Consider the following 20,297-nt stretch of genomic DNA (forward strand, 5'->3'; position numbering starts at 1 on the left):
TTAGCATCTAGCTTGAGTAAAAAGCACATGTAACTCAGCCCAACATTCACAAGGGCCAGTGGTTCAGTGGTACAGCACATGCTTTGCATGTATGAGCTCCTGGGTTCAATCTCAGCGTCTCCAAGGAAAGTTGTAGAATTGAAAAGTTTTTTTTTTTTTTTTTTTTTTTTTGCAACAAAGGTCCTGGTTTCAATCCCCAGCAATTTAAAGGAATGTGGAACTTTCCATTAGCCTCACACATGCAAAGTATATGCTCTACCATTGAGCTACTGCCTCTTGTGAAGGTTGTGGTGAGTTACATGTCCCTTTTACTCAAGCTAGCATTTCAACGCAATGTGGAACTTTCCACTAGGCTGCAGGAAACTTGCTTCAGTCCATCAGGGGATGTAGCTCAGTGGTAGACCGCATGCTTTGCATGTATGAGGTCCTGGGTTCAATCCCCAGCATCTCCAAGGAAAGTTATCCTTTAACTTAAACCTTTATCTGTTGCACATCTCTCTCTGCCTAATTTTTTAGTTGGGAAATTTGCATCTAGCTTGAGTACAAGGCACTTGTAACTCAGCCCAACATTCACAAGGGCCAGTGGTTCAGTGGTAGAGAACATGATTTGCATGTATGAGCTCCTGGGTACAATCTCAGCGTCTCCAAGGAAAGTTGTAGAATTGAAAAGTTTTATTTTTTATTTTTTTTGCAACAAAGGTCCTGGTTTCAATCCCCAGCAATTTAAAGGAATGTGGAACTTTCCATTAGCCTCACACATGCAAAGTATATGCTCTACCATTGAGCTACTGCCTCTTGTGAAGGTTGTGGTGAGTTACATGTCCCTTTTACTCAAGCTAGCATTTCAAAGCAATGTGGAACTTTCCACTCGCCTGCAGGAAACTTGCGTTACTCCATCAGGGGATGTAGCTCAGTGGTAGAGCGCATGCTTTGCATGTATGAGTTCCTGGGTTCAATCCCCAGCATCTCCAAGAAAGTCATCCTTTAACTCAAAGCTTTATCTGTTGCACATCTCTCTCTGCCAAATTTATATTTGGAAAAATAGCAACTAGCTTGAGTACAAGGCAAATGTAACTCAGCACAGCTTTCTCAAGTGCCAGTAGCTCAGTGGTAGAGCATATGCTTTGCATGCATGTGGTCATGGGTTCAATCCCCAGCTACTTCAAAGGAAATTGTCCTTCAACACTAAGCTTTATCTGTTGCGCATCTCTCACTGCCTAATTTATATTTGGAAAAATAGCAACTAGCTTGAGTATAAGGTACATGTAACTCAGCCCAACCTTCACAAGTCCAGTGGCTCAGTGGTAGAGGGCATGCTTTGCATGTATGAGCTCCTGGGTTCAATCCCCAGTGTCTCCAAAGAAATTTGTTGAATTGTAAGGATTTGTTTGTATTTTTTTTGCAAAAAACTTTTGCAAAAAAGGTCCTGGGTTCAATCCCCAGCATTTAAAGCAATTTGGAACTTTCCATTAGCCTAATACATGCAAAGCATATGCTCTACCATTGAGCTACTGCCCCTTGTGAAGGTTGTGGTGAGTTTCATGTCCCTTTTACTCAAGCTAGCATTTCAAAGCAATGTGGAACTTTCCACTAGCCTGCAGGAAACTTGCTTCAGTCCATCAGGGGATGTAGCTCAGTGGTAGAGCGCATGCTTTGCATGTATGAGGTCCTGGGTTCAATCCCCAGCATCTCCAAGGAAAGTTTTCCTTAAACTCAAACCTTTATCTGTTGCACATCTCTCTCTGCCTAATTATTTAGTTGGAAAATTAGCATCTAGCTTGAGTACAAGGCACATGTAACTCAGACCAACATTCACAAGGGCCAGTGGTTCAGTGGTAGAGCACATGCTTTGCATGTATGAGCTCCTGGGTTCAATCTCAGCGTCTCCAAGGAAAGTTGAAGAATTGAAAAGTTTTATTTTTTATTTTTTTTGCAACAAAGGTCCTGGTTTCAATCCCCAGCAATTTAAAGGAATGTGGAACTTTCCATTAGCCTCACACATGCAAAGTATATGCTCTACCATTGAGCAACTGCCTCTTGTGAAGGTTGTGGTGAGTTACATGTAACTTTTACTCAAGCTAGCATTTCAACGCAATGTGGAACTTTCCACTAGGCTGCAGGAAACTTGCTTCAGTCCATCAGGGGATGTAGCTCAGTGGTAGAGCGCATGCTTTGCATGTATGAGGTCCTGGGTTCAATCCCCAGCATCTCCAAGAAAGTCATTCTTTACCTCAAAGCTTTATCTGTTGCACATCTCTCTCTGCCAAAATTATATTTGGAAAAATAACAACTAGCTTGAGTACAAGGCACATGTAACTCAACACAGCTTTCTCAAGTGCCAGTAGCTCAGTGGTAGAGCATATGCTTTGCATGCGTGTGGTCATGGGTTCAATCTCCAGCAACTCCAAGGATAGTTATACTTCACCTCAAAGCTTTATCTGTTGTGCATCTCTCTCTGCCTAATTTATATTTGGAAAAATGGCAGCTAGCTTGAGTATAAGGTACATGTATCTCAGCCCAACCTTCACTAGGGCCAGTGGCTCAGTGGTAGAGCGCATGCTTTGTATGTATGAGCTCCTGGGTTCAATCCCCAGTGTCTCCAAAGAAATTTGTTGAATTGTAAGGATTTTTTTGTATTTTTTTTGCAAAAAACTTTTGCAAAAAAGGTCCTGGGTTCAATCCCCAGCATTTAAAGCAATTTGGAACTTTCCATTAGCCTAATACATGCAAAGCATATGCTCTACCATTGAGCTACTGCCTCTTGTGAAGGTTGTGGTGAGTTACATGTCCCTTTTACTCAAGCTAGCATTTCTTAGCAAGGTGGAACTTTCCACTCGCCAGCAGGAAACTTGCTTCAGTCCATCATGGGATGTAGCTCAGTGGTAGAGCGCATGCTTTGCATGTATGAGGTCCTGGGTTCAATCCCCAGCATCTCCAAGAAAGTCATCCTTTAACTCAAAGCTTTTTCTGTTGCACATCTCTCTCTGCCTAATTTTTTAGTTGGGAAATTTGCATCTAGCTTGAGTACAAGGCACTTGTAACTCAGCCCAACATTCACAAGGGCCAGTGGTTCAGTGGTAGAGAACATGCTTTGCATGTATGAGCTCCTGGGTTCAATCTCAGCGTCTCCAAGGAAAGTTGTAGAATTGAAAAGTTTTATTTTTTATTTTTTTTGCAACAAAGGTCCTGGTTTCAATCCCCAGCAATTTAAAGGAATGTGGAACTTTCCATTAGCCTCACACATGCAAAGTATATGCTCTACCATTGAGCTACTGCCTCTTGTGAAGGTTGTGGTGAGTTACATGTCCCTTTTACTCAAGCTAGCATTTCAAAGCAATGTGGAACTTTCCACTCGCCTGCAGGAAACTTGCGTTAGTCCGTCAGGGGATGTAGCTCAGTGGTAGAGCGCATGCTTTGCATGTATGAGGTCCTGGGTTCAATCCCCAGCATCTCCAAGAAAGTCATCCTTTAACTCAAAGCTTTATCTGTTGCACATCTCTCTCTGCCAAATTTAAATTTGGAAAAATAGCAATTAGCTTGAGTACAAGGCAAATGTAACTCAGCCCAGCTTTCTCAAGTGCCAGTAGCTCAGTGGTAGAGCATATGCTTTGCATGCATGTGGTCATGGGTTAAATCCCCAGCTACTCCAAAGGAAATTGTCCTTCAACACTAAGCTTTATCTGTTGCGCATCTCTCTCTGCCTAATTTATATTTGGAAAAATGGCAGCTAGCTTGAGTATAAGGTACATGTATCTCAGCCCAACCTTCACTAGGGCCAGTGGCTCAGTGGTAGAGCGCATGCTTTGTATGTATGAGCTCCTGGGTTCAATCCCCAGTGTCTCCAAAGAAATTTGTTGAATTGTAAGGATTTTTTTGTATTTTTTTTGCAAAAAACTTTTGCAAAAAAGGTCCTGGGTTCAATCCCCAGCATTTAAAGCAATTTGGAACTTTCCATTAGCCTAATACATGCAAAGCATATGCTCTACCATTGAGCTACTGCCCCTTGTGAAGGTTGTGGTGAGTTTCATGTCCCTTTTACTCAAGCTAGCATTTCAAAGCAATGTGGAACTTTCCACTAGCCTGCAGGAAACTTGCTTCAGTCCATCAGGGGATGTAGCTCAGTGGTAGAGCGCATGCTTTGCATGTATGAGGTCCTGGGTTCAATCCCCAGCATCTCCAAGGAAAGTTTTCCTTTAACTCAAACCTTTATCTGTTGCACATCTCTCTCTGCCTAATTATTTAGTTGGAAAATTAGCATCTAGCTTGAGTACAAGGCACATGTAACTCAGCCCAACATCCACAAGGGCCAGTGGTTCAGTGGTAGAGCACATGCTTTGCATGTATGAGCTCCTGGGTTCAATCTCAGCGTCTCCAAGGAAAACTGAAGAATTGAAAAGTTTTATTTTTTATTTTTTTTGCAACAAAGGTCCTGGTTTCAATCCCCAGCAATTTAAAGGAATATGGAACTTTCCATTAGCCTCACACATGCAAAGTATATGCTCTACCATTGAGCAACTGCCTCTTGTGAAGGTTGTGGTGAGTTACATGTTCCTTTTACTCAAGCTAGCATTTCAACGCAATGTGGAACTTTCCACTAGGCTGCAGGAAACTTGCTTCAGTCCATCAGGGGATGTAGCTCAGTGGTAGAGCGCATGCTTTGCATGTATGAGGTCCTGGGTTCAATCCCCAGCATCTCCAAGAAAGTTATCCTTTAACTCAAAGCTTTATCTGTTGCACATCTCTCTCTGCCAAATTTATATTTGGAAAAATAACAACTAGCTTGAGTACAAGGCACATGTAACTCAACACAGCTTTCTCAAGTGCCAGTAGCTCAGTGGTAGAGCATATGCTCTGCATGCATGTGGTCATGGGTTCAATCTCCAGCAACTCCAAGGATAGTTATACTTCACCTCAAAGCTTTATCTGTTGTGCATCTCTCTCTGCCTAATTTATATTTGGAAAAATGGCAGCTAGCTTGAGTATAAGGTACATGTATCTCAGCCCAACCTTCACTAGGGCCAGTGGCTCAGTGGTAGAACACATGCTTTGCATGTATGAGCTCCTGGGTTCAATCCCCACCGTCTCCAAAGAAAGTTCCCGTGTCACCACGTAGAATTGTAAAGTTGTTTTGTTGGATTTTTTTTGCAACAAATGTCCTGGGTTCAATCCCCAGCATTTTAAAGCATTTTGGAACTTTCCTTTAGCCTCATACATGCAAAGCATATACTCTACCATTGAGCTACTGCCCCCTGTGAAGGTTGTGGTGAGTTTCATGTCCCTTTTACTCAAGCTAGCATTTCTTAGCAATGTGGAACTTTCCACTCGCCTGCAGGAAACTTGCTTCAGTCCATCAGGGGATGTAGCTCAGTGGTAGAGCGCATGCTTTGCATGTATGAGGTCCTGGGTTCAATCCCCAGCATCTCCAAGAAAGTCATCCTTTAACTCAAAGCTTTTTCTGTTGCACATCTCTCACTGCCAAATTTATATTTGGAAAAATAACAACTAGCTTGAGTACAAGGCACATGTAACTCACCACAGCTTTCTCAAGTGACAGTAGTTCAGTGGTAGAGCATATGCTTTGCATTCATGTGGTCATGGGTTCAATCCCCAGCGTCTCCATGGAAAGTTCCCGTGTTACCACGTAGAATTGTAAAGTTATTTTGTTGGATTTTTTTGCAAGAAATGTCCTGGGTTCAATCCCCAGCATTTTAAAGCAATTTGGAACTTTCCTTTAGCCTCATACATGCAAAGCACCTGCTCTACCATTGAGCTACTGCCCCTTGTGAAGGTTGTGGTGAGTTTCATGTCCCTTTTACTCAAGCTAGCATTTCAAAGCAATGTGGAACTTTCCACTAGCCTGCAGGAAACTTGCTTCAGTCCATCAGGGGATGTAGCTCAGTGGTAGAGCGCATGCTTTGCATGTATGAGGTCCTGGGTTCAATCCCCAGCATCTCCAAGAAAGTCATCCTTTAACTCAAAGCTTTTTCTGTTGCACATCTCTCTCTGCCAAATTTATATTTGGAAAAATAACAACTAGCTTGAGTACAAGGCACATGTAACTCACCACAGCTTTCTCAAGTGACAGTAGTTCAGTGGTAGAGCATATGCTTTGCATTCATGTGGTCATGGGTTCAATCCCCAGCGTCTCCATGGAAAGTTCCCGTGTTACCACGTAGAATTGTAAAGTTATTTTGTTGGATTTTTTTGCAAGAAATGTCCTGGGTTCAATCCCCAGCATTTTAAAGCAATTTGGAACTTTCCTTTAGCCTCATACATGCAAAGCACCTGCTCTACCATTGAGCTACTGCCCCTTGTGAAGGTTGTGGTGAGTTTCATGTCCCTTTTACTCAAGCTAGCATTTCAAAGCAATGTGGAACTTTCCACTAGCCTGCAGGAAACTTGCTTCAGTCCATCAGGGGATGTAGCTCAGTGGTAGAGCGCATGCTTTGCATGTATGAGGTCCTGGGTTCAATCCCCAGCATCTCCAAGAAAGTCATCCTTTAACTCAAAGCTTTTTCTGTTGCACATCTCTCTCTGACAAATTTATATTTGGAAAAATAACAACTAGCTTGAGTACAAGGCACATGTAACTCAGCACAGCTTTCTCAAGTGACAGTAGCTCAGTGGTAGAGCATATGCCTTGCATTCATGTGGTCATGGGTTCAATCCCCAGCGTCTCCAAGGAAAGTTCCTGTGTTACCACGTAGAATTGTAAAGTAATTTTGTTGGATTTTTTTGCAACAAAGGTCCTGGGTTCAATCCCCAGCATTTTAAAGCAATTTGGAACTTTCCTTTAGCCTCATACATGCAAAGCACCTGCTCTACCATTGAGCTACTGCCCCTTGTGAAGGTTGTGGTGAGTTTCATGTCCCTTTTACTCCAGCTAGCATTTCAAAGCAATGTGGAACTTTCCACTAGCCTGCAGGAAACTTGCTTCAGTCCGTCAGGGGATGTAGCTCAGTGGTAGAGCGCATGCTTTGCATGTATGAGGTCCTGGGTTCAATCCCCAGCATCTCCAAGGAAAGTTATCCTTTAACTCAAACCTTTATCTGTTGCACATCTCTCTCTGCCTAATTATTTAGTTGGGAAATTAGCATCTAGCTTGAGTACAAGGCACTTGTAACTCAGCCCAACATTCACAAGGGCCAGTGGTTCAGTGGTAGAGAACAAGCTTTGCATGTATGAGCTCCTGGGATCAATCTCAGCGTCTCCAAGGAAAGTTGTAGAATTGAAAAGTTTTATTTTTTATTTTTTTTTGCAACAAAGGTCCTGGTTTCAATCCCCAGCAATTTATAGGAATGTGGAACTTTCCATTAGCCTCACACATGCAAAGTATATGCTCTACCATTGAGCTACTGCCTCTTGTGAAGGTTGTGGTGAGTTACATGTCCCTTTTACTCAAGCTAGCATTTCTTAGCAAGGTGGAACTTTCCACTCGCCAGCAGGAAACTTGCTTCAGTCCATCAGGGGATGTAGTGTCAGTGTAGTGAATCCCCAGTGTCTCCAAAGAAATTTGTTGAATTGTAAGGATTTTTTTGTATTTTTTTTGCAAAAAACTTTTGCAAAAAAGGTCCTGGGTTCAATCCCCAGCATTTAAAGCAATTTGGAACTTTCCATTAGCCTAATACATGCAAAGCATATGCTCTACCATTGAGCTACTGCCCCTTGTGAAGGTTGTGGTGAGTTTCATGTCCCTTTTACTCAAGCTAGCATTTCAAAGCAATGTGGAACTTTCCACTAGCCTGCAGGAAACTTGCTTCAGTCCATCAGGGGATGTAGCTCAGTGGTAGAGCGCATGCTTTGCATGTATGAGGTCCTGGGTTCAATCCCCAGCATCTCCAAGGAAAGTTTTCCTTTAACTCAAACCTTTATCTGTTGCACATCTCTCTCTGCCTAATTATTTAGTTGGAAAATTAGCATCTAGCTTGAGTACAAGACACATGTAACTCAGCCCAACATCCACAAGGGCCAGTGGTTCAGTGGTAGAGCACATGCTTTGCATGTATGAGCTCCTGGGTTCAATCTCAGCGTCTCCAAGGAAAACTGAAGAATTGAAAAGTTTTATTTTTTATTTTTTTTGCAACAAAGGTCCTGGTTTCAATCCCCAGCAATTTAAAGGAATATGGAACTTTCCATTAGCCTCACACATGCAAAGTATATGCTCTACCATTGAGCAACTGCCTCTTGTGAAGGTTGTGGTGAGTTACATGTTCCTTTTACTCAAGCTAGCATTTCAACGCAATGTGGAACTTTCCACTGGGCTGCAGGAAACTTGCTTCAGTCCATCAGGGGATGTAGCTCAGTGGTAGAGCGCATGCTTTGCATGTATGAGGTCCTGGGTTCAATCCCCAGCATCTCCAAGAAAGTCATCCTTTAACTCAAAGCTTTATCTGTTGCACATCTCTCTCTGCCAAATTTATATTTGGAAAAATAACAACTAGCTTGAGTACAAGGCACATGTAACTCAACACAGCTTTCTCAAGTGCCAGTAGCTCAGTGGTAGAGCATATGCTCTGCATGCATGTGGTCATGGGTTCAATCTCCAGCAACTCCAAGGATAGTTATACTTCACCTCAAAGCTTTATCTGTTGTGCATCTCTCTCTGCCTAATTTATATTTGGAAAAATGGCAGCTAGCTTGAGTATAAGGTACATGTATCTCAGCCCAACCTTCACTAGGGCCAGTGGCTCAGTGGTAGAACACATGCTTTGCATGTATGAGCTCCTGGGTTCAATCCCCACCGTCTCCAAAGAAAGTTCCCGTGTCACCACGTAGAATTGTAAAGTTGTTTTGTTGGACTTTTTTTGCAACAAATGTCCTGGGTTCAATCCCCAGCATTTTAAAGCAATTTGGAACTTTCCTTTAGCCTCATACATGCAAAGCATATACTCTACCATTGAGCTACTGCCCCCTGTGAAGGTTGTGGTGAGTTTCATGTCCCTTTTACTCAAGCTAGCATTTCTTAGCAATGTGGAACTTTCCACTCGCCTGCAGGAAACTTGCTTCAGTCCATCAGGGGATGTAGCTCAGTGGTAGAGCGCATGCTTTGCATGTATGAGGTCCTGGGTTCAATCCCCAGCATCTCCAAGAAAGTCATCCTTTAACTCAAAGCTTTTTCTGTTGCACATCTCTCACTGCCAAATTTATATTTGGAAAAATAACAACTAGCTTGAGTACAAGGCACATGTAACTCACCACAGCTTTCTCAAGTGACAGTAGTTCAGTGGTAGAGCATATGCTTTGCATTCATGTGGTCATGGGTTCAATCCCCAGCGTCTCCATGGAAAGTTCCCGTGTTACCACGTAGAATTGTAAAGTTATTTTGTTGGATTTTTTTGCAAGAAATGTCCTGGGTTCAATCCCCAGCATTTTAAAGCAATTTGGAACTTTCCTTTAGCCTCATACATGCAAAGCACCTGCTCTACCATTGAGCTTCTGCCCCTTGTGAAGGTTGTGGTGAGTTTCATGTCCCTTTTACTCAAGCTAGCATTTCAAAGCAATGTGGAACTTTCCACTAGCCTGCAGGAAACTTGCTTCAGTCCATCAGGGGATGTAGCTCAGTGGTAGAGCGCATGCTTTGCATGTATGAGGTCCTGGGTTCAATCCCCAGCATCTCCAAGAAAGTCATCCTTTAACTCAAAGCTTTTTCTGTTGCACATCTCTCTCTGCCAAATTAATATTTGGAAAAATAACAACTAGCTTGAGTACAAGGCACATGTAACTCAGCACAGCTTTCTCAAGTGACAGTAGCTCAGTGGTAGAGCATATGCCTTGCATTCATGTGGTCATGGGTTCAATCCCCAGCGTCTCCAAGGAAAGTTCCTGTGTTACCACGTAGAATTGTAAAGTAATTTTGTTGGATTTTTTTGCAACAAAGGTCCTGGGTTCAATCCCCAGCATTTTAAAGCAATTTGGAACTTTCCTTTAGCCTCATACATGCAAAGCACCTGCTCTACCATTGAGCTACTGCCCCTTGTGAAGGTTGTGGTGAGTTTCATGTCCCTTTTACTCCAGCTAGCATTTCAAAGCAATGTGGAACTTTCCACTAGCCTGCAGGAAACTTGCTTCAGTCCGTCAGGGGATGTAGCTCAGTGGTAGAGCGCATGCTTTGCATGTATGAGGTCCTGGGTTCAATCCCCAGCATCTCCAAGGAAAGTTATCCTTTAACTCAAACCTTTATCTGTTGCACATCTCTCTCTGCCTAATTATTTAGTTGGGAAATTAGCATCTAGCTTGAGTACAAGGCACTTGTAACTCAGCCCAACATTCACAAGGGCCAGTGGTTCAGTGGTAGAGAACAAGCTTTGCATGTATGAGCTCCTGGGATCAATCTCAGCGTCTCCAAGGAAAGTTGTAGAATTGAAAAGTTTTATTTTTTATTTTTTTTTGCAACAAAGGTCCTGGTTTCAATCCCCAGCAATTTATAGGAATGTGGAACTTTCCATTAGCCTCACACATGCAAAGTATATGCTCTACCATTGAGCTACTGCCTCTTGTGAAGGTTGTGGTGAGTTACATGTCCCTTTTACTCAAGCTAGCATTTCTTAGCAAGGTGGAACTTTCCACTCGCCAGCAGGAAACTTGCTTCAGTCCATCAGGGGATGTAGCTCAGTGGTAGAGCGCATGCTTTGCATGTATGAGGTCCTGGGTTCAATCCCCAGCATCTCCAAGAAAGTCATCCTTTAACTCAAAGCTTTTTCTGTTGCACATCTCTCTCTGCCTAATTTTTTAGTTGGGAAATTAGCATCTAGCTTGAGTACAAGGCACTTGTAACTCAGCCCAACATTCACAAGGGCCAGTGGTTCAGTGGTAGAGAACATGCTTTGCATGTATGAGCTCCTGGGTTCAATCTCAGCGTCTCCAAGGAAAGTTGTAGAATTGAAAAGTTTTATTTTTTATTTTTTTTGCAACAAAGGTCCTGGTTTCAATCCCCAGCAATTTAAAGGAATGTGGAACTTTCCATTAGCCTCACACATGCAAAGTATATGCTCTACCATTGAGCTACTGCCTCTTGTGAAGGTTGTGGTGAGTTACATGTCCCTTTTACTCAAGCTAGCATTTCAAAGCAATGTGGAACTTTCCACTCGCCTGCAGGAAACTTGCGTTAGTCCGTCAGGGGATGTAGCTCAGTGGTAGAGCGCATGCTTTGCATGTATGAGGTCCTGGGTTCAATCCCCAGCATCTCCGAGGAAAGTTTTCCTTTAACTCAAACCTTTATCTGTTGCACATCTCTCTCTGCCTAATTATTTAGTTGGAAAATTAGCATCTAGCTTGAGTAAAAAGCACATGTAACTCAGCCCAACATTCACAAGGGCCAGTGGTTCAGTGGTACAGCACATGCTTTGCATGTATGAGCTCCTGGGTTCAATCTCAGCGTCTCCAAGGAAAGTTGTAGAATTGAAAAGTTTTTTTTTTTTTTTTTTTTTGCAACAAAGGTCCTGGTTTCAATCCCCAGCAATTTAAAGGAATGTGGAACTTTCCATTAGCCTCACACATGCAAAGTATATGCTCTACCATTGAGCTACTGCCTCTTGTGAAGGTTGTGGTGAGTTACATGTCCCTTTTACTCAAGCTAGCATTTCAACGCAATGTGGAACTTTCCACTAGGCTGCAGGAAACTTGCTTCAGTCCATCAGGGGATGTAGCTCAGTGGTAGACTGCATGCTTTGCATGTATGAGGTCCTGGGTTCAATCCCCAGCATCTCCAAGAAAGTCATCCTTTAACTCAAAGCTTTTTCTGTTGCACATCTCTCTCTGCCAAATTTATATTTGGAAAAATAACAACTAGCTTGAGTACAAGGCACATGTAACTCAGCACAGCTTTCTCAAGTGACAGTAGCTCAGTGGTAGAGCATATGCTTTGCATTCGTGTGGTCATGGGTTCAATCCCCAGCTTCTCCAAGAAAAGTTCCCGTGTTACCACGTAGAATTGTAAAGTTATTTTTTTGGATTTTTTTGCAACAAATGTCCTGGGTTCAATCCCCAGCATTTTAAAGCAATTTGGAACTTTCCTTTAGCCTCATACATGCAAAGCACCTGCTCTACCATTGAGCTACTGCCTCTTGTGAAGGTTGTGGTGAGTTACATGTCCCTTTTACTCAAGCTAGCATTTCTTAGCAAGGTGGAACTTTCCACTCGCCAGCAGGAAACTTGCTTCAGTCCATCATGGGATGTAGCTCAGTGGTAGAGCGCATGCTTTGCATGTATGAGGTCCTGGGTTCAATCCCCAGCATCTCCAAGAAAGTCATCCTTTAACTCAAAGCTTTTTCTGTTGCACATCTCTCTCTGCCTAATTTTTTAGTTGGGAAATTTGCATCTAGCTTGAGTACAAGGCACTTGTAACTCAGCCCAACATTCACAAGGGCCAGTGGTTCAGTGGTAGAGAACATGCTTTGCATGTATGAGCTCCTGGGTTCAATCTCAGCGTCTCCAAGGAAAGTTGTAGAATTGAAAAGTTTTATTTTTTATTTTTTTTGCAACAAAGGTCCTGGTTTCAATCCCCAGCAATTTAAAGGAATGTGGAACTTTCCATTAGCCTCACACATGCAAAGTATATGCTCTACCATTGAGCTACTGCCTCTTGTGAAGGTTGTGGTGAGTTACATGTCCCTTTTACTCAAGCTAGCATTTCAAAGCAATGTGGAACTTTCCACTCGCCTGCAGGAAACTTGCGTTAGTCCGTCAGGGGATGTAGCTCAGTGGTAGAGCGCATGCTTTGCATGTATGAGGTCCTGGGTTCAATCCCCAGCATCTCCAAGAAAGTCATCCTTTAACTCAAAGCTTTATCTGTTGCACATCTCTCTCTGCCAAATTTAAATTTGGAAAAATAGCAACTAGCTTGAGTACAAGGCAAATGTAACTCAGCACAGCTTTCTCAAGTGCCAGTAGCTCAGTGGTAGAGCATATGCTTTGCATGCATGTGGTCATGGGTTCAATCCCCAGCTACTCCAAAGGAAATTGTCCTTCAACACTAAGCTTTATCTGTTGCGCATCTCTCACTGCCTAATTTATATTTGGAAAAATAGCAACTAGCTTGAGTATAAGGTACATGTAACTCAGCCCAACCTTCACAAGTCCAGTGGCTCAGTGGTAGAGCGCATGCTTTGTATGTATGAGCTCCTGGGTTCAATCCCCAGTGTCACCAAAGAATTTTTTTGAATTGTAAGGATTTTTTTGTATTTTTTTTGCAAAAAACTTTTGCAAAAAAGGTCCTGGGTTCAATCCCCAGCATCTCCAAGGAAAGTTATCCTTTAACTTAAACCTTTATCTGTTGCACATCTCTCTCTGCCTAATTTTTTAGTTGGGAAATTTGCATCTAGCTTGAGTACAAGGCACTTGTAACTCAGCCCAACATTCACAAGGGCCAGTGGTTCAGTGGTAGAGAACATGATTTGCATGTATGAGCTCCTGGGTACAATCTCAGCGTCTCCAAGGAAAGTTGTAGAATTGAAAAGTTTTATTTTTTATTTTTTTTGCAACAAAGGTCCTGGTTTCAATCCCCAGCAATTTAAAGGAATGTGGAACTTTCCATTAGCCTCACACATGCAAAGTATATGCTCTACCATTGAGCTACTGCCTCTTGTGAAGGTTGTGGTGAGTTACATGTCCCTTTTACTCAAGCTAGCATTTCAAAGCAATGTGGAACTTTCCACTCGCCTGCAGGAAACTTGCGTTAGTCCGTCAGGGGATGTAGCTCAGTGGTAGAGCGCATGCTTTGCATGTATGAGTTCCTGGGTTCAATCCCCAGCATCTCCAAGAAAGTCATCCTTTAACTCAAAGCTTTATCTGTTGCACATCTCTCTCTGCCAAATTTATATTTGGAAAAATAGCAACTAGCTTGAGTACAAGGCAAATGTAACTCAGCACAGCTTTCTCAAGTGCCAGTAGCTCAGTGGTAGAGCATATGCTTTGCATGCATGTGGTCATGGGTTCAATCCCCAGCTACTTCAAAGGAAATTGTCCTTCAACACTAAGCTTTATCTGTTGCGCATCTCTCACTGCCTAATTTATATTTGGAAAAATAGCAACTAGCTTGAGTATAAGGTACATGTAACTCAGCCCAACCTTCACAAGTCCAGTGGCTCAGTGGTAGAGCGCATGCTTTGTATGTATGAGCTCCTTGGTTCAATCCCCAGTGTCTCCAAAGAAATTTGTTGAATTGTAAGGATTTGTTTGTATTTTTTTTGCAAAAAACTTTTGCAAAAAAGGTCCTGGGTTCAATCCCCAGCATTTAAAGCAATTTGGAACTTTCCATTAGCCTAATACATGCAAAGCATATGCTCTACCATTGAGCTACTGCCCCTTGTGAAGGTTGTGGTGAGTTTCATGTCCCTTTTACTCAAGCTAGCATTTCAAAGCAATGTGGAACTTTCCACTAGCCTGCAGGAAACTTGCTTCAGTCCATCAGGGGATGTAGCTCAGTGGTAGAGCGCATGCTTTGCATGTATGAGGTCCTGGGTTCAATCCCCAGCATCTCCAAGGAAAGTTTTCCTTTAACTCAAACCTTTATCTGTTGCACATCTCTCTCTGCCTAATTATTTAGTTGGAAAATTAGCATCTAGCTTGAGTACAAGGCACATGTAACTCAGACCAACATTCACAAGGGCCAGTGGTTCAGTGGTAGAGCACATGCTTTGCATGTATGAGCTCCTGGGTTCAATCTCAGCGTCTCCAAGGAAAGTTGAAGAATTGAAAAGTTTTATTTTTTATTTTTTTTGCAACAAAGGTCCTGGTTTCAATCCCCAGCAATTTAAAGGAATGTGGAACTTTCCATTAGCCTCACACATGCAAAGTATATGCTCTACCATTGAGCAACTGCCTCTTGTGAAGGTTGTGGTGAGTTACATGTAACTTTTACTCAAGCTAGCATTTCAACGCAATGTGGAACTTTCCACTAGGCTGCAGGAAACTTGCTTCAGTCCATCAGGGGATGTAGCTCAGTGGTAGAGCGCATGCTTTGCATGTATGAGGTCCTGGGTTCAATCCCCAGCATCTCCAAGAAAGTCATCCTTTAACTCAAAGCTTTATCTGTTGCACATCTCTCTCTGCCAAATTTATATTTGGAAAAATAACAACTAGCTTGAGTACAAGGCACATGTAACTCAACACAGCTTTCTCAAGTGCCAGTAGCTCAGTGGTAGAGCATATGCTTTGCATGCGTGTGGTCATGGGTTCAATCTCCAGCAACTCCAAGGATAGTTATACTTCACCTCAAAGCTTTATCTGTTGTGCATCTCTCTCTGCCTAATTTATATTTGGAAAAATGGCAGCTAGCTTGAGTATAAGGTACATGTATCTCAGCCCAACCTTCACTAGGGCCAGTGGCTCAGTGGTAGAGCGCATGCTTTGTATGTATGAGCTCCTGGGTTCAATCCCCAGTGTCTCCAAAGAAATTTGTTGAATTGTAAGGATTTTTTTGTATTTTTTTTGCAAAAAACTTTTGCAAAAAAGGTCCTGGGTTCAATCCCCAGCATTTAAAGCAATTTGGAACTTTCCATTAGCCTAATACATGCAAAGCATATGCTCTACCATTGAGCTACTGCCCCTTGTGAAGGTTGTGGTGAGTTTCATGTCCCTTTTACTCAAGCTAGCATTTCAAAGCAATGTGGAACTTTCCACTAGGCTGCAGGAAACTTGCTTCAGTCCATCAGGGGATGTAGCTCAGTGGTAGAGCGCATGCTTTGCATGTATGAGGTCCTGGGTTCAATCCCCAGCATCTCCAAGGAAAGTTTTCCTTTAACTCAAACCTTTATCTGTTGCACATCTCTCTCTGCCTAATTATTTAGTTGGAAAATTAGCATCTAGCTTGAGTACAAGGCACATGTAACTCAGCCCAACATTCACAAGGGCCAGTGGTTCAGTGGTAGAGCACATGCTTTGCATGTATGAGCTCCTGGGTTCAATCTCAGCGTCTCCAAGGAAAGTTGAAGAATTGAAAAAGTTTTATTTTTTATTTTTTTTGCAACAAAGGTCCTGGTTTCAATCCCCAGCAATTTAAAGGAATGTGGAACTTTCCATTAGCCTCACACATGCAAAGTATATGCTCTACCATTGAGCAACTGCCTCTTGTGAAGGTTGTGGTAAGTTACATGTTCCTTTTACTCAAGCTAGCATTTCAACGCAATGTGGAACTTTCCACTAGGCTGCAGGAAACTTGCTTTAGTCCATCAGGGGATGTAGCTCAGTGGTAGAGCGCATGCTTTGCATGTATGAGGTCCTGGGTTCAATCCCCAGCATCTCCAAGAAAGTCATCCTTTAACTCAAAGCTTTATCTGTTGCACATCTCTCTCTGCCAAATTTATATTTGGAAAAATAACAACTAGCTTGAGTACAAGGCACATGTAACTCAACACAGCTTTCTCAAGTGCCAGTAGCTCAGTGGTAGAGCATATGCTTTGCATGCATGTGGTCATGGGTTCAATCTCCAGCAACTCCAAGGATAGTTATACTTCACCTCAAAGCTTTATCTGTTGTGCATCTCTCTCTGCCTAATTTATATTTGGAAAAATGGCAGCTAGCTTGAGTATAAGGTACATGTATCTCAGCCCAACCTTCACTAGGGCCAGTGGCTCAGTGGTAGAACACATGCTTTGCATGAATGAGCTCCTGGGTTCAATCCCCAGCGTCTCCAAAGAAAGTTCCCGTGTCACCACGTAGAATTGTAAAGTTGTTTTGTTGGAATTTTTTTGCAACAAATGTCCTGGGTTCAATCCCCAGCATTTTAAAGCAATTTGGAACTTTCCTTTAGCCTCATACATGCAAAGCATATACTCTACCATTGAGCTACTGCCCCCTGTGAAGGTTGTGGTGAGTTTCATGTCCCTTTTACTCAAGCTAGCATTTCTTAGCAATGTGGAACTTTCCACTCGCCTGCAGGAAACTTGCTTCAGTCCATCAGGGGATGTAGCTCAGTGGTAGAGCGCATGCTTTGCATGTATGAGGTCCTGGGTTCAATCCCCAGCATCTCCAAGAAAGTCATCCTTTAACTCAAAGCTTTTTCTGTTGCACATCTCTCACTGCAAAATTTATATTTGGAAAAATAACAACTAGCTTGAGTACAAGGCACATGTAACTCACCACAGCTTTCTCAAGTGACAGTAGCTCAGTGGTAGAGCATATGCTTTGCATTCATGTGGTCATGGGTTCAATCCCCAGCGTCTCCCTGGAAAGTTCCCGTGTTACCACGTAGAGTTGTAAAGTTATTTTGTTGGATTTTTTTGCAAGAAATGTCCTGGGTTCAATCCCCAGCATTTTAAAGCAATTTGGAACTTTCCTTTAGCCTCATACATGCAAAGCACCTGCTCTACCATTGAGCTACTGCCCCTTGTGAAGGTTGTGGTGAGTTTCATGTCCCTTTTACTCAAGCTAGCATTTCAAAGCAATGTGGAACTTTCCACTAGCCTGCAGGAAACTTTGTTCAGTCTATCAGGGGATGTAGCTCAGTGGTAGAGCGCATGCTTTGCATGTATGAGGTCCTGGGTTCAATCCCCAGCATCTCCAAGAAAGTCATCCTTTAACTCAAAGCTTTTTCTGTTGCACATCTCTCTCGGCCAAATTTATATTTGGAAAAATAACAACTAGCTTGAGTACAAGGCACATGTAACTCAGCACAGCTTTCTCAAGTGACAGTAGCTCAGTGGTAGAGCATATGCCTTGCATTCATGTGGTTATGGGTTCAATCCCCAGCGTCTCCAAGGAAAGTTCCTGTGTTACCACGTAGAATTGTAAAGTTATTTTGTTGGATTTTTTGCAACAAAGGTCCTGGGTTCAATCCCCAGCATTTTAAAGCAATTTGGAACTTTCCTTTAGCCTCATACATGCAAAGCACCTGCTCTACCATTGAGCTACTGCCCCTTGTGAAGGTTGTGGTGAGTTTCATGTCCCTTTTACTCAAGCTAGCATTTCAAAGCAATGTGGAACTTTCCACTAGCCTGCAGGAAACTTGCTTCAGTCCGTCAGGGGATGTAGCTCAGTGGTAGAGCGCATGCTTTGCATGTATGAGGTCCTGGGTTCAATCCCCAGCATCTCCAAGGAAAGTTATCATTTAACTCAAACCTTTATCTGTTGCACATCTCTCTCTGCCTAATTATTTAGTTGGGAAATTAGCATTTAGCTTGAGTACAAGGCACATGTAACTCAGCCTGACATTCACAAGGGCCAGTGGTTCAGTGGTACAGCACATGCTTTGCATGTATGAGCTCCTGGGTTCAATCTCAGCGTCTCCAAGGAAAGTTGTTGAATTGAAAAGTTTTTATTTTTTTTAATTTTTTTGCAACAAAGGTCCTCGTTTCAAGCCCCAGCAATTTAAAGGAATGTGGAACTTTCCATTAGCCTCACACATGCAAAGTATATGCTCTACCATTGAGCTACTGCCTCTTGTGAAGGTTGTGGTGAGTTACATGTCCCTTTTACTCAAGCTAGCATTTCAACGCAATGTGGAACTTTCCACTAGGCTGCAGGAAACATGCTTCAGTCCATCAGGGGATGTAGCTCAGTGGTAGACTGCATGCTTTGCATGTATGAGGTCCTGGGTTCAATCCCCAGCATCTCCAAGAAAGTCATCCTTTAACTCAAAGCTTTTTCTGTTGCACATCTCTCTCTGCCAAATTTATATTTGGAAAAATAACAACTAGCTTGAGTACAAGGCACATGTAACTCAGCACAGCTTTCTCAAGTGACAGTAGCTCAGTGGTAGAGCATATGCTTTGCATTCGTGTGGTCATGGGTTCAATCCCCAGCTTCTCCAAGAAAAGTTCCCGTGTTACCACGTAGAATTGTAAAGTTATTTTTTTGGATTTTTTTGCAACAAATGTCCTGGGTTCAATCCCCAGCATTTTAAAGCAATTTGGAACTTTCCTTTAGCCTCATACATGCAAAGCACCTGCTCTACCATTGAGCTACTGCCCCTTGTGAAGGTTGTGGTGAGTTTCATGTCCCTTTTACTCAAGCTAGCATTTCTTAGCAATGTGGAACTTTCCACTAGCCTGCAGGAAACTTGCTTCAGTCCATCAGGGGATGTAGCTCAGTGGTAGAGCGCATGCTTTGCATGTATGAGGTCCTGGGTTCAATCCCCAGCATCTCCAAGGAAAGTTATCCTTTAACTCAAACCTTTATCTGTTGCACATCTCTCTCTGCCTAATTATTTAGTTGGGAATTTAGCATCTAGCTTGAGTACAAGGCACATGTAACTCAGCCCAACATTCACAAGGGCCAGTGGTTCAGTGGTAGAGCACATGCTTTGCATGTATGAGCTCCTGGGTTCAATCTCAGCGTCTCCAAGGAAAGTTGTTGAATTGAAAAGTTTTTATTTTTTTTTATTTTTTTGCAACAAAGGTCCTCGTTTCAAGCCCCAGCAATTTAAAGGAATGTGGAACTTTCCATTAGCCTCACACATGCAAAGTATATGCTCTACCATTGAGCTACTGCCCCTTGTGAAGGTTGTGGTGAGTTTCATGTCCCTTTTACTCAAGCTAGCATTTCAAAGCAATGTGGAACTTTCCACTAGCCTGCAGGAAACTTACTTCAGTCCGTCAGGGGATGTAGCTCAGTGGTAGAGCGCATGCTTTGCATGTATGAGGTCCTGGGTTCAATCCCCAGCATCTCCAAGGAAAGTTGTCATTTAACTCAAACCTTTATCTGTTGCACATCTCTCTCTGCCTAATTATTTAGTTGGGAAATTAGCATCTAGCTTGAGTACAAGGCACATGTAACTCAGCCCGACATTCACAAGGGCCAGTGGTTCAGTGGTAGAGCACATGCTTTGCATGTATGAGCCCCTGGGTTCAATCTCAGCGTCTCCAAGGAAAGTTGTTGAATTGAAAAGTTTTTATTTTTTTTTATTTTTTTGCAACAAAGGTCCTCGTTTCAAGCCCCAGCAATTTAAAGGAATGTGGAACTTTCCATTAGCCTCACACATGCAAAGTATATGCTCTAAAATTGAGCTACTGCCTCTTGTGAAGGTTGTGGTGAGTTACATGTCCCTTTTACTCGAACTAGCATTTCAACGCAATGTGGAACTTTCCACTAGGCTGCAGGAAACTTGCTTCAGTCCATCAGGGGATTTAGCTCAGTGGTAGAGCGCATGCTTTGCATGGTTGAGGTCCTGGGTTCAATCCCCAGCATCTCCAAGGAAAGTTATCCTTTAACTCAAACCTTTATCTGTTGCACATCTCTCTCTGCCTAATTATTTAGTTGGAAAATTAGCATCTAGCTTGAGTACAAAGCACATGTAACTCAGCCCAACATTCACAAGGGCCAGTGGTTCAGTGGTAGAGCGCATGCTTTGCATGTATGAGGTC

The 20,297-nt window shown here is 42.7% G+C and overlaps 26 non-coding genes across 26 annotated transcripts; all 26 read left to right on the forward strand.

Annotated features, from left to right (window-relative positions):
* The first annotated feature begins 1,622 nt into the window (after positions 1-1,622).
* trnaa-ugc (transfer RNA alanine (anticodon UGC)) lies at positions 1,623-1,694 on the forward strand. The gene has a single exon. It is a non-coding gene; the product is annotated as a tRNA-Ala (tRNA).
* A 447-nt stretch (positions 1,695-2,141) lies between these two features.
* Positions 2,142-2,213, forward strand: trnaa-ugc (transfer RNA alanine (anticodon UGC)). The gene has a single exon. It is a non-coding gene; the product is annotated as a tRNA-Ala (tRNA).
* A 1,170-nt stretch (positions 2,214-3,383) lies between these two features.
* Positions 3,384-3,455, forward strand: trnaa-ugc (transfer RNA alanine (anticodon UGC)). Its single transcript has one exon. It is a non-coding gene; the product is annotated as a tRNA-Ala (tRNA).
* A 652-nt stretch (positions 3,456-4,107) lies between these two features.
* On the forward strand, positions 4,108-4,179 carry trnaa-ugc (transfer RNA alanine (anticodon UGC)). Its single transcript has one exon. It is a non-coding gene; the product is annotated as a tRNA-Ala (tRNA).
* Positions 4,180-4,626: 447 nt separating this feature from the next.
* On the forward strand, positions 4,627-4,698 carry trnaa-ugc (transfer RNA alanine (anticodon UGC)). Its single transcript has one exon. It is a non-coding gene; the product is annotated as a tRNA-Ala (tRNA).
* Positions 4,699-5,353: 655 nt separating this feature from the next.
* On the forward strand, positions 5,354-5,425 carry trnaa-ugc (transfer RNA alanine (anticodon UGC)). Its single transcript has one exon. It is a non-coding gene; the product is annotated as a tRNA-Ala (tRNA).
* Positions 5,426-5,884: 459 nt separating this feature from the next.
* Positions 5,885-5,956, forward strand: trnaa-ugc (transfer RNA alanine (anticodon UGC)). Its single transcript has one exon. It is a non-coding gene; the product is annotated as a tRNA-Ala (tRNA).
* Positions 5,957-6,415: 459 nt separating this feature from the next.
* Positions 6,416-6,487, forward strand: trnaa-ugc (transfer RNA alanine (anticodon UGC)). The gene has a single exon. It is a non-coding gene; the product is annotated as a tRNA-Ala (tRNA).
* Positions 6,488-6,946: 459 nt separating this feature from the next.
* Positions 6,947-7,018, forward strand: trnaa-ugc (transfer RNA alanine (anticodon UGC)). The gene has a single exon. It is a non-coding gene; the product is annotated as a tRNA-Ala (tRNA).
* A 751-nt stretch (positions 7,019-7,769) lies between these two features.
* trnaa-ugc (transfer RNA alanine (anticodon UGC)) lies at positions 7,770-7,841 on the forward strand. The gene has a single exon. It is a non-coding gene; the product is annotated as a tRNA-Ala (tRNA).
* Positions 7,842-8,288: 447 nt separating this feature from the next.
* Positions 8,289-8,360, forward strand: trnaa-ugc (transfer RNA alanine (anticodon UGC)). The gene has a single exon. It is a non-coding gene; the product is annotated as a tRNA-Ala (tRNA).
* Positions 8,361-9,015: 655 nt separating this feature from the next.
* On the forward strand, positions 9,016-9,087 carry trnaa-ugc (transfer RNA alanine (anticodon UGC)). The gene has a single exon. It is a non-coding gene; the product is annotated as a tRNA-Ala (tRNA).
* A 459-nt stretch (positions 9,088-9,546) lies between these two features.
* On the forward strand, positions 9,547-9,618 carry trnaa-ugc (transfer RNA alanine (anticodon UGC)). The gene has a single exon. It is a non-coding gene; the product is annotated as a tRNA-Ala (tRNA).
* A 459-nt stretch (positions 9,619-10,077) lies between these two features.
* Positions 10,078-10,149, forward strand: trnaa-ugc (transfer RNA alanine (anticodon UGC)). The gene has a single exon. It is a non-coding gene; the product is annotated as a tRNA-Ala (tRNA).
* Positions 10,150-10,597: 448 nt separating this feature from the next.
* On the forward strand, positions 10,598-10,669 carry trnaa-ugc (transfer RNA alanine (anticodon UGC)). The gene has a single exon. It is a non-coding gene; the product is annotated as a tRNA-Ala (tRNA).
* Positions 10,670-11,115: 446 nt separating this feature from the next.
* trnaa-ugc (transfer RNA alanine (anticodon UGC)) lies at positions 11,116-11,187 on the forward strand. The gene has a single exon. It is a non-coding gene; the product is annotated as a tRNA-Ala (tRNA).
* A 1,497-nt stretch (positions 11,188-12,684) lies between these two features.
* Positions 12,685-12,756, forward strand: trnaa-ugc (transfer RNA alanine (anticodon UGC)). The gene has a single exon. It is a non-coding gene; the product is annotated as a tRNA-Ala (tRNA).
* A 1,650-nt stretch (positions 12,757-14,406) lies between these two features.
* Positions 14,407-14,478, forward strand: trnaa-ugc (transfer RNA alanine (anticodon UGC)). The gene has a single exon. It is a non-coding gene; the product is annotated as a tRNA-Ala (tRNA).
* Positions 14,479-14,925: 447 nt separating this feature from the next.
* Positions 14,926-14,997, forward strand: trnaa-ugc (transfer RNA alanine (anticodon UGC)). The gene has a single exon. It is a non-coding gene; the product is annotated as a tRNA-Ala (tRNA).
* Positions 14,998-15,649: 652 nt separating this feature from the next.
* Positions 15,650-15,721, forward strand: trnaa-ugc (transfer RNA alanine (anticodon UGC)). The gene has a single exon. It is a non-coding gene; the product is annotated as a tRNA-Ala (tRNA).
* Positions 15,722-16,169: 448 nt separating this feature from the next.
* trnaa-ugc (transfer RNA alanine (anticodon UGC)) lies at positions 16,170-16,241 on the forward strand. Its single transcript has one exon. It is a non-coding gene; the product is annotated as a tRNA-Ala (tRNA).
* Positions 16,242-16,896: 655 nt separating this feature from the next.
* Positions 16,897-16,968, forward strand: trnaa-ugc (transfer RNA alanine (anticodon UGC)). Its single transcript has one exon. It is a non-coding gene; the product is annotated as a tRNA-Ala (tRNA).
* A 459-nt stretch (positions 16,969-17,427) lies between these two features.
* On the forward strand, positions 17,428-17,499 carry trnaa-ugc (transfer RNA alanine (anticodon UGC)). Its single transcript has one exon. It is a non-coding gene; the product is annotated as a tRNA-Ala (tRNA).
* Positions 17,500-17,957: 458 nt separating this feature from the next.
* Positions 17,958-18,029, forward strand: trnaa-ugc (transfer RNA alanine (anticodon UGC)). The gene has a single exon. It is a non-coding gene; the product is annotated as a tRNA-Ala (tRNA).
* Positions 18,030-19,010: 981 nt separating this feature from the next.
* trnaa-ugc (transfer RNA alanine (anticodon UGC)) lies at positions 19,011-19,082 on the forward strand. The gene has a single exon. It is a non-coding gene; the product is annotated as a tRNA-Ala (tRNA).
* Positions 19,083-19,532: 450 nt separating this feature from the next.
* On the forward strand, positions 19,533-19,604 carry trnaa-ugc (transfer RNA alanine (anticodon UGC)). The gene has a single exon. It is a non-coding gene; the product is annotated as a tRNA-Ala (tRNA).
* The last annotated feature ends 693 nt before the right edge of the window (positions 19,605-20,297 follow it).

Source organism: Pseudorasbora parva, chromosome 20 (genome assembly GCF_024679245.1).
Source record: "Pseudorasbora parva isolate DD20220531a chromosome 20, ASM2467924v1, whole genome shotgun sequence".
NCBI lineage: Eukaryota > Metazoa > Chordata > Actinopteri > Cypriniformes > Gobionidae > Pseudorasbora > Pseudorasbora parva.